Consider the following 13859-nt stretch of genomic DNA (forward strand, 5'->3'; position numbering starts at 1 on the left):
TATCGTACCTATATCTTGATTTAGCTCAGTCGGTCAATGATGCCTAGATAGTACCTGTGCTTTTGGTACTAATACTACACTATTATACATTTTTGGTGCAGATCCAAATATTAATTGTCGTCGTTGATTCAAGGATCATGTCGTGATGGATTTCAGAGATAGGGTAACCTCTTAGAGTCGGAGTTGCCCCATTTCTTCTATTTATCTATGTCTAGTCTTTTGTTTTGAGACATATTGTATTGACTATTCTTGAACTTCTGATGTATTGTAGTAGCTCTTATACTAACTATACTAGGTTGTGGGATGGTTTTCTATATTATGGCTACCTTCCAAACTATTTCTATTACCTTGCTTATTTGTGAATTGTATTTGTCAAGTTTGCCCTTTTGGGGCTATTTTCCACTAAGTTAGCCCATTGAAATTAGATTTGGGCTATGATTTTGCTTACCTACTGGTGGGATAGAGTAGGTGCCATCATGAATCGTAAATCAGGTTCTGACATCAACCTTTATACACTGGTAAGGTATATTGGGTCCTTTTTGATAAGGTTTATTTATCGAACTCCATGTTTAGATCACATGGTTATATGTCGATTGATAGTTTATCTACATTCAAACTCAGTTATTGTGTGACCTTGTAAACAGTTTATATAGTACAATATTGAGCTTTTACATATTTATTGACTTAGTTATTTCATCTATTCACACCCTATAATTTCAGACCCAATATTTATACATGACCCTCAATTTAGATTTACTTTCTTTTATACTATCAATTTTCAGATTATCACTACACATTAATATATATGTATTTTACATAGAGTCGTTATTCTACAGTTCAGCTCCATGCATACAGTTTGTACTCAATTTCTTCTCGTTATTTACATTTAGCATTCATTACAGTTTTAAATCATATTAAACATAACTTGAGATTAAATATAACAGTTATGCTTCTACCGCTTCCAAGTTTATAGAAATGTTTAAGCTCATGATTTAGAGATTTCACTATGCTACACAACTTTTACGTACTAATATATTTTAAATGTATATTTCAACAAATGACTAACATCCTCATTTTAAACCATGTTTTATGTTTTATTTTCATGACTAGTGCATATCTGACATACTATGTACATTACAAAGTACTGATCGCATACTTCTTCTGCCTATATTTTTCATGTGATGTAAATTCAGGTTCTTAGAATTAGGATCATAGTCAAGCAGATCATAACATTCAACCAACATGAGATGAGTTCCCTTATTTTGAGGATTCAACTTAGTTGCAGTTCTTATATTTTTTTCTTATTAGTATGTATTGATTAGGGATACTTAGGGGTCATTTTCCGACTACCTATAGTTAGTATTAGCAGAGGCTTCATAGATAGTCAGTTAAAGTTATTCTATGTAGTTTAAGTTCCTCTTTCTTTCAGATTACAATATTGTAAACTTCTAACAGTAATATACTGAAAATCTAATCTTATTATTATGCTTCCACTCATTTAGTTTAGCTTCTATATGTGTTTTAATCATCTGCTCAAGCATTATGCCAGTACCATGGGTTAACTTGGGATAACTTTTGATTCTAAGTACCATGTAATGACTAAGGGTAGTCTTAGGTCATGACAAACTTGGTATCAGCGCATAAGGTTCAAGTGTCCTAAAATGTGTATGAAGCCGTGAATAGTAATCTTATAAAATGGTATCGAGACGTTTTTATTTTTCTTTTGGAGGCTACAAGGTATTTATGAAATGTTTCCCTTCTTTTATATCTCAAATCATGCAATAGAGATGTTCTCTAAGAAAAACATATATAGATTCTAGTATTTCTCCATTCGCGTTCACAATGCATTGTTTTAGGGGTAATTGAAATAGTTAAGTGTAATTCCTACTGATAGAGTTTTCTCAGGCAGTCCCTATAGACAATTACAAGATTGCATGCAGTCTTGAAAGTATCCCATCAGTGCCTTCAAGTTCCAAACATTGAAAGAATTCATTCTTTTTCATTAAAATTATGCACTGATCCAAAGTTAGATATACCCTCAGATCTCTTCTCAGAATCCCATGGCAGAATGACCTAGAGTTAGAGACATAAGCCTAGAAGCATAGCAAAGGTAAAGCGAGGATAGCATTTTTCTGAATTTAGTTGTGTATTCGTGGGGCTAGAAAGGTGTTGTGTAGATTGTATAATAGCACTTTGAGAGATATTTACAAGTTAAGTGGATTTAGAATATGTTAATACTTTAGCTAGGATTGAGATTAGAGAGTGACTAGAGAGATAAACAAGCTTGGTAAGGTTGAGTATGTTCATAAAATTTTGAGTGGACTAGTGTTTCGTGATTCCTATCCAGTAGTAGAAATGGGTATTAGTGTATGAGAAACTCTAAGGCTATCTACATTGAGTGTTAGAATCGAAGATTAAATTGTCATGATCAAGCTAACAGAAAGAAGAGTTTTGAATTCTAGAAGGAAAAAGTGTGAAGTGATAATGCTCAACTCACTCCCATAATGAGGGGTGATGCGGTCGTTGTCAAGTAACCCAATTTTTAGTGGGGTCGAATCTCAAGGAGTGAATTATAACTTCAAACCCTATAGATGCTCAAATTACTAAATATCTACCCGAAATGCTAATAAAATCGACATGCAATGTAAAATGGGAGAATTTACTTGGGAATTCTTCACAACCTACTTTAGCAAGCGCTTAGTGAATAAAACTTTTACTTAGAAGTCAAGATTTCAGGAAAATCTTGGGATGATGTTTACCTAGAGAAATACATGTGAATTGGTGTTTGTTCATCATGGAATTTAGTTGTTAACTAAACGATAGGCTAGGTCGAAGTTCATTGGGGTCAATATTTAAATAAAACCACAACGATTTCACCCATTGGCTCTTTCGAGCACCTAACAAGTGTACACATTTTCATAATCACCCAAGACCTCAATCAAGCATCCCTATTTCTAAGATGATTCTCTAACATGATTTGCACTCCTAATACCCTTATTTTTAAGATTCCAATAGGTAGTAAACTATAGACTTAATTGTCCACCATTACCTTGTCACCCAATAACCCTCTTTCGAGGATGGTATGGGTCACCTAATGTTCACCTCCATCCCTCTTTTGAGGATGATAAAGGGTTTCTAGAGTTTGGGGATTTCACTCATCAAAGCCATTTGGAGATTTGGGGTTTCCACCCATGAAATTCCAACCCGCAAGCTCAAGCAATGGTAGCATCCATACTTAACAACTAAAATCCATGCAAATACAACAACACCTACACACTATCATACTCTAGTTCAACATATTCTCAAGACTAAATTTCTTAGCTACTCATGAAGAAAGTAAAGAGAGATAGACCATAATGATTATTCAAAGCATTCATTCTTGACTAAAAGTCTAATAAATTTAGCCTTCTAAGTTGATTACACACTTGCCCAAGGTAAGGGTTTAAGTCTTCAATTTCAAAATATCTTATGATATAAGCTATCCTCATAGTGTAAAGGGTTTTTCGTTAAATAAGGCTTGGTTTGCATCCAACTGATTTTCTAGATCTGCCCTGGGCATATTCTCGATAGGCTGCGATAGCACAATACTTCTTATGATCGCAATAGTACGCCTTTGATTTAAAGCCGCAACCTCTTTCTGCTGACCATCTTGACTGACCGTGACCGCGGGTTGAGGACCAAGGTCATGGTAACAGAGGCTGATGTAGTTCAGGTCTTCAGCTGCACTATTCTTTGCTCCCTTTTCATCCTTTTCAGCTCTGATCAACATCTTTTGATCTTCTTAATTTTTAGCCTGCAAAGAGTGGATATTAGTGCATCTAACCATAAGTTTGCCTTATTTATTCATTCAAAGAAAAGTAATATGTACGAATAGTGAGTGCAAATGAGTATTAAAAGAACCACTCATCATGAACTCAGGGTGTTGGGATAATTCAGAAGGAGTGTTAAACGCACCCAACTTTGAACCTTGCTTGTCCTCAAGCAACACTATAACTATATTATGAGACAATGTATACCCTCATTCAATTAATCGATGATCATGATGACTTAAAATTGATTTCTACCACTATAAGCATTTCACACATAGGTAAATAGGTCTTTAACAACTCTCCTCATCATAAAATAAAACAGTGTATGATGTAGTGAACTTTGAGGAGCAACAATGCAACAGCTACTAACATTCTAGAAATGACTCACACACTTCTTTAACTCATGCTATACTCCTATTTTCCATACTGTGCAGGAGATCTAAGTCACCCACCTCAACTAGTTCGCATGCCTCCATACAAGAGAGAAAAATTTCACACACGTAGTTACCAATCATGTTACAAGGATTTTTAATTGCAAACCCTCACTTTTTCAAGAAAATCTCCATGTTAACAAGTACCATGACATAGGCTTGCCTAAGTTTTCAATCACCACTACAAAGAAGGTACGTGGTTGGAGATCTCGAAGGGCTTTCCAGGCTTGTAACATAGGCTTAGGTTAAGGTAGGATATTGTTTTGGGGACAACATGGATTTTTATCATGCTCACTTCTTGTTTCCTTTGTTCACCGAACTTCTTTCATCTCATTTTCATGCAATTTTCATGCCACATTTCCTTTGTTGGGTCCTTTCCTCTTCTATTTGGCTTTTTTCCCCCCAAAATTTAGGCACATTAGGCATACACTATATCTTTGTGGCACCAAACTTGCTTCCATTAATTTTTACCACCCCTAACTTAGGCTTTTTTCCTCAAATATATTTTTAAGTTCAAGAAGGGTAGGTTCAAAATAGGGATAGAAAGAATGGTTCATGGCTTGTAAAGTGTTTGGCAAAGAAAGGTCTAAAGGCTCAAGTGGGTATTAGGGATGATAATTATGCAAGGGTAGGATTTTTAGGCTCAGAGTGGGTACCAAAATTATGAAGGTGGACTAAGGTCATTTCTCCAACCAAGTAAAATCAAAATTAGCTTTGAAAGACTAAAAAGGAAGGTTCTAGATAGTACAAGTACACATGAGATGAAGACAATCAACCTCACACACATGGCATGCGAAAATCATCAAAGGGGTTCAATTGTTCTACCCGCTTGAGACAAAGATGAAGTATTCACCAATTTTCCAAAGTTAACTTTTGGAGTCATAGAAAGAAGGAAAATATTGTTACAACGTTTCTCACATCCATGCCTTCAAATTTAGTACAAAATTTATGGACGGAAGGGGTTGTCTGCTATACATCTGCACCATGCATAATTCGCTAATCATGGTAATAGCCCAATCAATAGTCTCACATTGTAAACCATAATACGGGCGAACTACCCATATGGTTACTCAGAATTCACCAATGGATATGAATGTGATCCCAAAGCATTAATGCTATAGGTACTCAAACTTCCCTTGCATTTTATAACGTCGATGCCACATGTACTCTGACTTCCCCTGCACCTATGGATAGAAACCCAATCCTAATAAAATGGCTCATCTAGTGCAATTTAAACTAAAATAGTAAACTAAGAATAAGATAACCAATCCATGCAAGTATGAGCCCCATCTGAGTGCTTGAATATTACCACCCAAAGAAGAATCAAGATAAGAATGATCTTTAGGAGTCAAAAAATGTGTGGCAATATAAAAAGTAGACAAATAATGAAATAGGTTAGGAAACACCCCCAACTAAAATGTGGCAATGTTCCTACCACATTAATGATCAAATATAACAAAGAGATAAGGGTGCTCCATACAATTCCATTAGAGATTGTTATCATCTTCAGACTCTACCCCACCATCAATTATCTTAAGACTCATCCAGTCCAGTATATAACAACTTGAGTGTCAGTGTGAGAAGAATATGGGGGTAGTCATGGAATCAGCTAGCTTCAGAATTTGAGATTGTGGCCAACTGCTCGCGATAGCAGAAAGACGAGTAATTGCGATCACGGATGTAGATCTCTGTCGGGATAAGCAAGTCCATGTATGCTCTTTTGTTTTCCTTGTCTAGCTTTTTTGTGCATTTGGTTCCTATCTGTATTTTTGATTGAATTTTGACTCAATTTTTTGTACATCTTTCCCCTTATAAACCCATGCAAAGCACTCTGTAGCATCACACCAGCATGAGTTATTCATATGCAAAAGCTAGCATTCATACTTGAAAAATATGATAGAAAGGATACGTGTAATCCTCTGGTATTTGTGGGTTTCCTCCCATACAGTGTCGTAGTTATCATCATGGAACGATGTTGTCATGCATCCATTTGTTAAGGAAGGTCCACCGAACCCCACTTATCAGACTCCCCTTCATCAATCAACCTTTCAACTATGCTTTTCAGCTTTTTTCTCCTTTTTTCTATTAGACTTTGGGTCAAACTCTCATTTGAATGAGCATTGTGCATTTTTCCTCCAAAGTCTTCGGTCAAGTGCTCCTTCTTTGTCCTTTTATCTACCGCATGCATTGCCAAAATTTGATCATTGGCTTGGAGATAGGCATTTGTTCCACTAGTGAAGTTTTTCTCAAGCTTAACATCTAGACGTGCAGAAATTAATCCCATTTGATTCTTCAAAACTTCCATAGAGGATAAATGTGTGATCATTATTTTAAAGAGTGACATAAAGTCCTCTTTTACTTCATAAACCATTTGGTCCATTCTTTCAACTCTATCCAAAATCCTTGCCAAGAGATCCTCTGTTCTACCTCTGTCGGTGTCAATGGAGCTTGTATCGTTGTTAGAACCTCAATTGTGGTGGGGCAAAAAATAGCAACAATCATGTACCTGCTCTTCCTAAACTTGGCCACCTCCCTGGTTAGTCCAACCATGGTTCCCATCTTGCCTATGATAGGTGGGATGAGAACCCCCAGATGGGTTAGCTAGGTACCAATTTTCATCGTCCATTCTCCTAACTCCTTCATCTTTGTAGTGGAATTTTGGAGGAATAAGGATTGTCGTGTTTGCAGTTCCACCCATGACATACTTAGTTAGTAGCTCCAGTTGTGCCAAGATTGTTGCCATTATTTGCTCTTGATCCTCCCCTCATTCTCTTCGATCCTCATTAGTCATGGGATTAGTTTGGAAGCAATTTGAGATGTTAATATATTGAGTGTGACATTTCTAATTATGCTTAGTTGCCTCTCTTAACAATTTTTTGGCCGTATAAAAGTGAAAGTTCAAAAGAGGACCTTCTGCATTGTTTACCACCGATTGGTTCAAAGGATCTAGTGCCTGATAGAATATTTGGAGGAGTGCCTTCCCCAAAATCTCATGGTTTGGGCATTTGACAAACATCCTATGGAATCTCTTCCATACCTCATGAAGTGGCTCATTGTATTTTTGCCTAAAATTCATAATTTCATCTCTTGAGTCACACACCTTGGATGGATAGAAGTATTTATCTAAAAACTCCTTTGTGAGCTTCTTCCATGAAGTAAGTGAAGCCGAAGGAAGTGTGTAGAAGCATAAAATGCTTAACCCATTAGTGTGAATGGGAAAACACGAATCCGAAAGGATTCTTGAACACTATGATAAATTTTAAATGGAGTACAAACTTTCAAAAAAATTTCTCAAGTGAACATATGGATCCTCATGGGCTTAGCCTCCATATAGCCCCTTTACTTGCAAAACATAGAGTATGATACTAGTAACATGAAAAGTCTCATTCCCAAGGTGAGGTGGGATACCATTTTCACCTGCATGATACCTATCATTCAAGTGATTTTTTCCATGCATGGGTGCAACACCCGACTCCACAGGATTTGTGCCTTCACTCATTATTTCGTTTATGCTAAGTTCACCCACAAAATATCCTAAACTAATAAATAAAATAAAATATGACACTCTGGATACTCCCGAGTAAGAATCACACTACACAAGCAAAATCTATATTTCATTCCCCAACAACGGTGCCATTTTAATAATGCTTAACTCACTCCCATAATTAGGGGTGAGGTGGTTGTTGTTAAGTAACCAAATTTGAAGTGAGGTCGAATATCGAGGAGTGAATTATTGACTTTAAACCCTATGGATGCTCAAATTACTAAGGTCTACCCGGAATGCTAATAAAATCAACATGTAAAGTAAAATAGGGGAATTTGCTTGGGAATTCTTCACAACCTTTAGAAAGTGCTTAACGAATAAAACTTTTACTTAGAATTCAATATTTGAGGAAAATCTTGGGATTATGTCAACCTAGAGGTAATGCATGTGAGTTGGTGTTGGTTCATTATGGAATTTAGTTAACTAAAGGAAAGGCTAGTTCAAAATTCATTAGGGTTAATCTTTCAATAAAACCACAATGATTTAACAAACTGGCTCTTTCGAGCACCTAACAAGTGCACATATTTTCATGATCACCCAAAACCTCAATCAAGCATCCCTATTTCTAGGATGATGCTCTTGACATGATTTACACTCCTAATACACTTATTTCTAAGATTTCAAAAGGTAGTAAACCATAGGCTTAATTTCCCACCATTACCTTATCACCCGATAACCCTCTTTCGAAGATGTTATGGGTCACCTAATATTCACCATCATCCCTCTTTCAAGGATGATAAAAGCTTTTTAGAGTTTAGGGCTTTCATCAATCAAACCCATTTGGAGATTTGGGGTTTTCATCCATCAAATTCCAACCCACAAGCTTAAAAATGGTGGAATCCATACTTAAAAACTAAAATTCATGCAAACACAACAACACCTACACACTATTACACCCTAGTTCAACATAATTCCAAGACTAAATTACTTAGCTACTCATGAAGTAAGTAAAGAGAGATATACCATAATGATTATCCAAAGCATTCGTTGTTCACAAAAATTCTAAGAAATTTATCATTCAAAGTTGATTACACACTTGCCCAAGGCAAGGGTTAAAGTCTTCAATTTTAGAATATCTTATGAGCTAAGCTATCCTTATAGAGTAAAGGGTTTTTTCTTAAATAAGGCTTGGGATTCATCCAACTGATTTTCCAAATCTTCCCTTAGGCATATTCCCGATAGGTGGCGATCGTGAAATACTTCCCGCACTCGTGATTTAGAGCCGTGACATTGTTCTGCTGACCATCTTGACTGACCATGACCATGGGTTGAGGACCGCGGTTGCGGTAATAGAGACTGATGTAGTTCAGTTCTTCAATTACACTCTTCTTTCCTCGTTTTTCATTTTTTTCAGCTCTGATCCATATCTTTTGATCTCCTTAACTTTTAGCTTGAAAGGAGTGGATATTTGTGCATCTAACCACATGTTTGTCTCATTTATTCATTCAAAGCAAAGCAATATGCATGAATAGTGAGTGCAAATAAGTGGCAAAAGCACCACTCTCATGAACTCAGGGTATTCTGATAATTCAGAAGGTTCAAAGTTAATAAGCATTTATGTTGTTGTGATGACTATTGAAGCTATAGAAATTTAAGAGTTGTCTCTTAGAAGGAAGTAATAGAAGTGCGTTTTACAATTTCAGGAGGAATTTAGTATTTATGTGTACTGTATATCCCAAACTCTAGAGTAGATTGATTGCAGTTCAGTTTAGAATTTATAAAAGAGGTCCACAGACTTAGAATCATAGATTGAATCTAAGGGGGAGATGATAAAATGAGGAGATAAGTTAGGTTTTTAGATTCTAGTAGTGCTGCTAGTGAGTTCTAGAACAACACTATGGGAGGAAGATACCCGACCCATTCATATCTCTGTGAAATTTTTTTCACTTGAGTCATTACAACACTCTAGTCATGCTTTACAAGTCATCTCTATGATCATAGCTCATATTTACACACATTATAAAGAATCATGTCCAATCCTAGTTAGTAGTATAATAAGGAGTAACAATTCACTCAGAACTACGACTCATATTTCATGAATTTATGAATTATAATATTAGGTCATACGTTTCATGACTTATGTACTCTTGTTTTATAGTATGTTCAGCTGAAGGTACTCATGATATATCTTTAATGACTAAAGATATAACGCTATGTCATGTACGCTCTCAGATTAGATCTCTTGAACAAGTTTATTTCAATTATGTTTCTCCATAGGCCTCAGTTGTGTTGAATTCATGAAAATCCTTAATATTTTAAAATATCCTTCATATAATAAACCCTCATGTTTCAGTTCTCTAGTGACCCTTCTTATGGTTTGATAGTGATGTTGTTAGCAGTTGAGTGACAGGCTTAATTGATTTGTTGATATACCTTCAGATGATGGCTTATGATGGTTAGTCACTCGTTTAAAAATAAGTTTGATTGATTAGGGTTATAATAAACAATGTATATTGAGCTTAATCTCTCCTAGTGGATATAGAATGTAGATTCCCATAGTGAGGCTAGTATTGTCATTTTAGTGCTAGAACTTTGTATCCCCAAGATAGGCTTGGAAAGTGTAAGAACATGTAACTAGACATAGCCTCTAGCGACCAATTATGGTCTATCCCTAAGAGAGTTAGAAAATTTTATCTAGTTAAGTGTGGTAGGTTCGTACGAAAGAGCATGGTCGAAGAATGTTGCTAAATTTTAGAATTATAAGTCATATCACTTAAGCTATATTAATCCTAACCTTACTTTTAGCCTAAGATAATCCCATTTTGTGATATATAACTTTGTACTAGAGGTGTCTCATGTTCATCTCTAAGTTATTCCTATTCTATAAGCTCAGACTTGCAAACTTGGATACTCAAACCATGTTATAATCCTTATTCATATATCCTACACATATCATACCCAAAATTCATCCCTCCCTAATGCAATTAGAACTTCTAATAAGAAGTGTTAAAGGTAACACATATTCCTTTCTCAATGACTCTTAGAAATTTTATGTCATTATAAATTTTTATTTCTACATGTGTTTTCATGCCAGGAATGATTTAGTTGAGTTATAAAACTTTTATTATGAGTCTATTATATACCCAATAATTTTGTTCAGTTATAGACAAACAAAGTTGTAGTTTCTCATCTTTTAATATAGTCTTACTATCATGAGTTTCATGTATATGTCTATTTCATGAGGTTCTTTATTTCCATTCATTCTATATGTAAACTCAATTGAGTCCTTACTCTAAGTCTAAATCATTCCCAACCATAACAGATACCTAGATTTTGAAATCGGTACCATGTTAGTTATCAAACTTCAGAATTCAACCAGACAGTACTAGTGAGTTCCTAATTTTCAAACAAGTCAAAGTTTTAATTAGAAATGTAATCATGTCCATATTCATCTCTTATAATTTTATGTCAGGGATTACAATTCTTTCCCTGTCCTTTTAACCAAGTCAGTTTTCATTCTAGGATGAATGATCCCAAGGCGGATATATTGTAACACCTCGAAAACCCAAGACAATATTAGAACCATGCTTCAAGTACATGCAAAATAAAAAATAAAATTTAATATTTTTATAAGTGACTTATACATATATTAAGGTAATAAATAAATCCTATCTTATAGATAAGCCAAAATATCCTTACCGATTGGATTCTTGTGAAGAATATTGCAATAGTAAACTTCAAATAAGTATAACTTTTATATTACTATGATTTTTTGAGATCAAGAACAATCAAAAGACAGATAATTAATTACCTAGATAATTAATTATCTAAATAATTAATTATCTTTCCAAGTCCTCTAGATTTTCCTTAATCCGATATCGGAGTAAAACGTTATGGCAAATTTTGTTGAAGCACTATCAAAGAAGCCAGTGATGATGACTCATCGTTAGGCCACTATGATTCGTAGGGTGACTCATCTTCACAATAGTGGGGATAGAAATTTGAGTCCCAGACAATGAATTAGGACATAAATTGTCCCCAGAACTTACAGAACGTCCACCAAACTCACCGGGACTAACACCAACAACTTTTCAGATAATATTTTAGAGGTTGTTTAGTCATTTCCCACTCTTTTAACCCCGAAACTATGTTGTTTCAGCTGCTACAAGAGGTAGAAGTCTATTAAATCCCCCAAATCCATTATTGTTTTCTCCTAACTCATTCTATGTCAGAAAAACAAGCGATTCAACTCTCAAGCAAGCCTGAGCCTAGGGTTTTTCTCAAAGGTAGATTCCCAAGGCTTTAGTCCAAGATTTCATTAGTCTAGGCACGTGGGTATTCAATAAGGGATTCCTTTCACCCTTATGCACAAAACCTAGTTTTAAAATATGAACTTCAGTTATGATTTCTATGAACTCATGATCGAGGGTCAATACCCAATTATTCTAAATTCTTGAAAATTTGATTCTATCATGTTATTTTATTATTATAATATCAATTTAATGTTATTATGAATAATTTTCAATGATTTAAATTATTTATTTTAATATGTGATTTATTATGCGTGATTTATAGATTTCAACCTCTTACAGAATGAATTACGCAAGACTTAATGGATTTCAGTCTATATTTGTTGATGCACCATGTTTTCCCATAAAATATAGTATCTTTACATACTTATAATTATAACCCTCAGTATATCAATAAATTCATGATTTTCAAATTATGCTATGAAATTTACCTTTCTCCTTTCGAGTATTACATTGTAATTGTTAGTTGCAGCTTCAGAGATTGCGGATTATGAACACCTGTTGACCTAGGGTATCATGCATTGTCTGTCAAACACTCGGTCCTTTAACTTTTATGATTTAGAATGCTTTCAGATAAAGAACTTATCTATCAACCTTAGGACTTCGGTATTGTTAAGCTATTCAGTATATCAGATTATATGCAGTTGGAAGGAGTACTTAGCACGAAACGGACAAAGGGATGAAGGCTCACCCATAAGTTAGGATAAAATATTTTGACATAACTCAAATCAGGGACTAGTCGTGTCGAGTGCCTCAAGTCCAATCGGGACTGGAGACAAATACCCAACCATAACCGACTTATACCCTATGTCGGATGAATTCCAAACATATAACAAGATAAAAAATTTAAGACTCAAAGACAATAGTGGAGCCCATAACCATAACCAACCAAAAATACAATCAAATATCCAACCGGTGTTAGCCCAAATACCAAGGACAAGGACAAGGCTGACACCAACACCAACATCGCCCATGCCCAAACTAGTCACACAAAGCCTCTAACCAAAAACAAAAAACATCCAATCGGGACATGCCCCAGATCATAGCCAAAACCAAAGTCCAAGAAAAAATCAAAATTATGAAAAGATATCCATATCATGAAATGGAGTTTTCTGGAGTATGGAAGCTCACCACTTCCGTATGACTCCTCGAATCCAATCACTGAGTTGGAGGAGTAGTATGGCCGATTCCTACATCACATAGGGAAACATTGCCCGAAGGTGGGTTAGTGGGTTAACACTACAATATACCCTAGAATAAGGATAAAATAACGTCATCATTCAAAACAAAGTAAATAACCATATGCAATCACATACACATATATATATACTCCATGTCGAGAAAGAGAACCGGGTTTAGCATGCATTTCAAACTTTAACCTGTGTTGTGTAGCTTGACCGTCCTAAAACCACCCATGGACTATATGGGTCTAGTTTTACCCCCTGAATAGACCCTAGTGCGTATAGTTACACAAACCAAAGATATCATAGGGACCGGGGATTCACATGTACCCTTTGCCCTCCATAATACATATATACACATATAACTTAAGGGATTCCCATGTAACCCATAAGTATATGGTCACCGTGATCAACCCTCATACCAGCAAACCTAAGTTTCCAGTGTTCATCCATTGGACTCACACCTTTACGATTAGCTATCACAATCCGCCATTATTGCCAATTAAAAGATGTAACATATAACCAGACCACCAATTCTAGAATTAATTACCAAGGCATTATGTGGTCTTATCGTCATACCGACTATATCTTGCAAGCAACGTCATGAGCCAACACTTTGGGGATTCCCATATACCTCATAGTAT

This window comes from Capsicum annuum, chromosome 6 (genome assembly GCF_002878395.1).
Source record: "Capsicum annuum cultivar UCD-10X-F1 chromosome 6, UCD10Xv1.1, whole genome shotgun sequence".
NCBI classification, from domain to species: domain Eukaryota; kingdom Viridiplantae; phylum Streptophyta; class Magnoliopsida; order Solanales; family Solanaceae; genus Capsicum; species Capsicum annuum.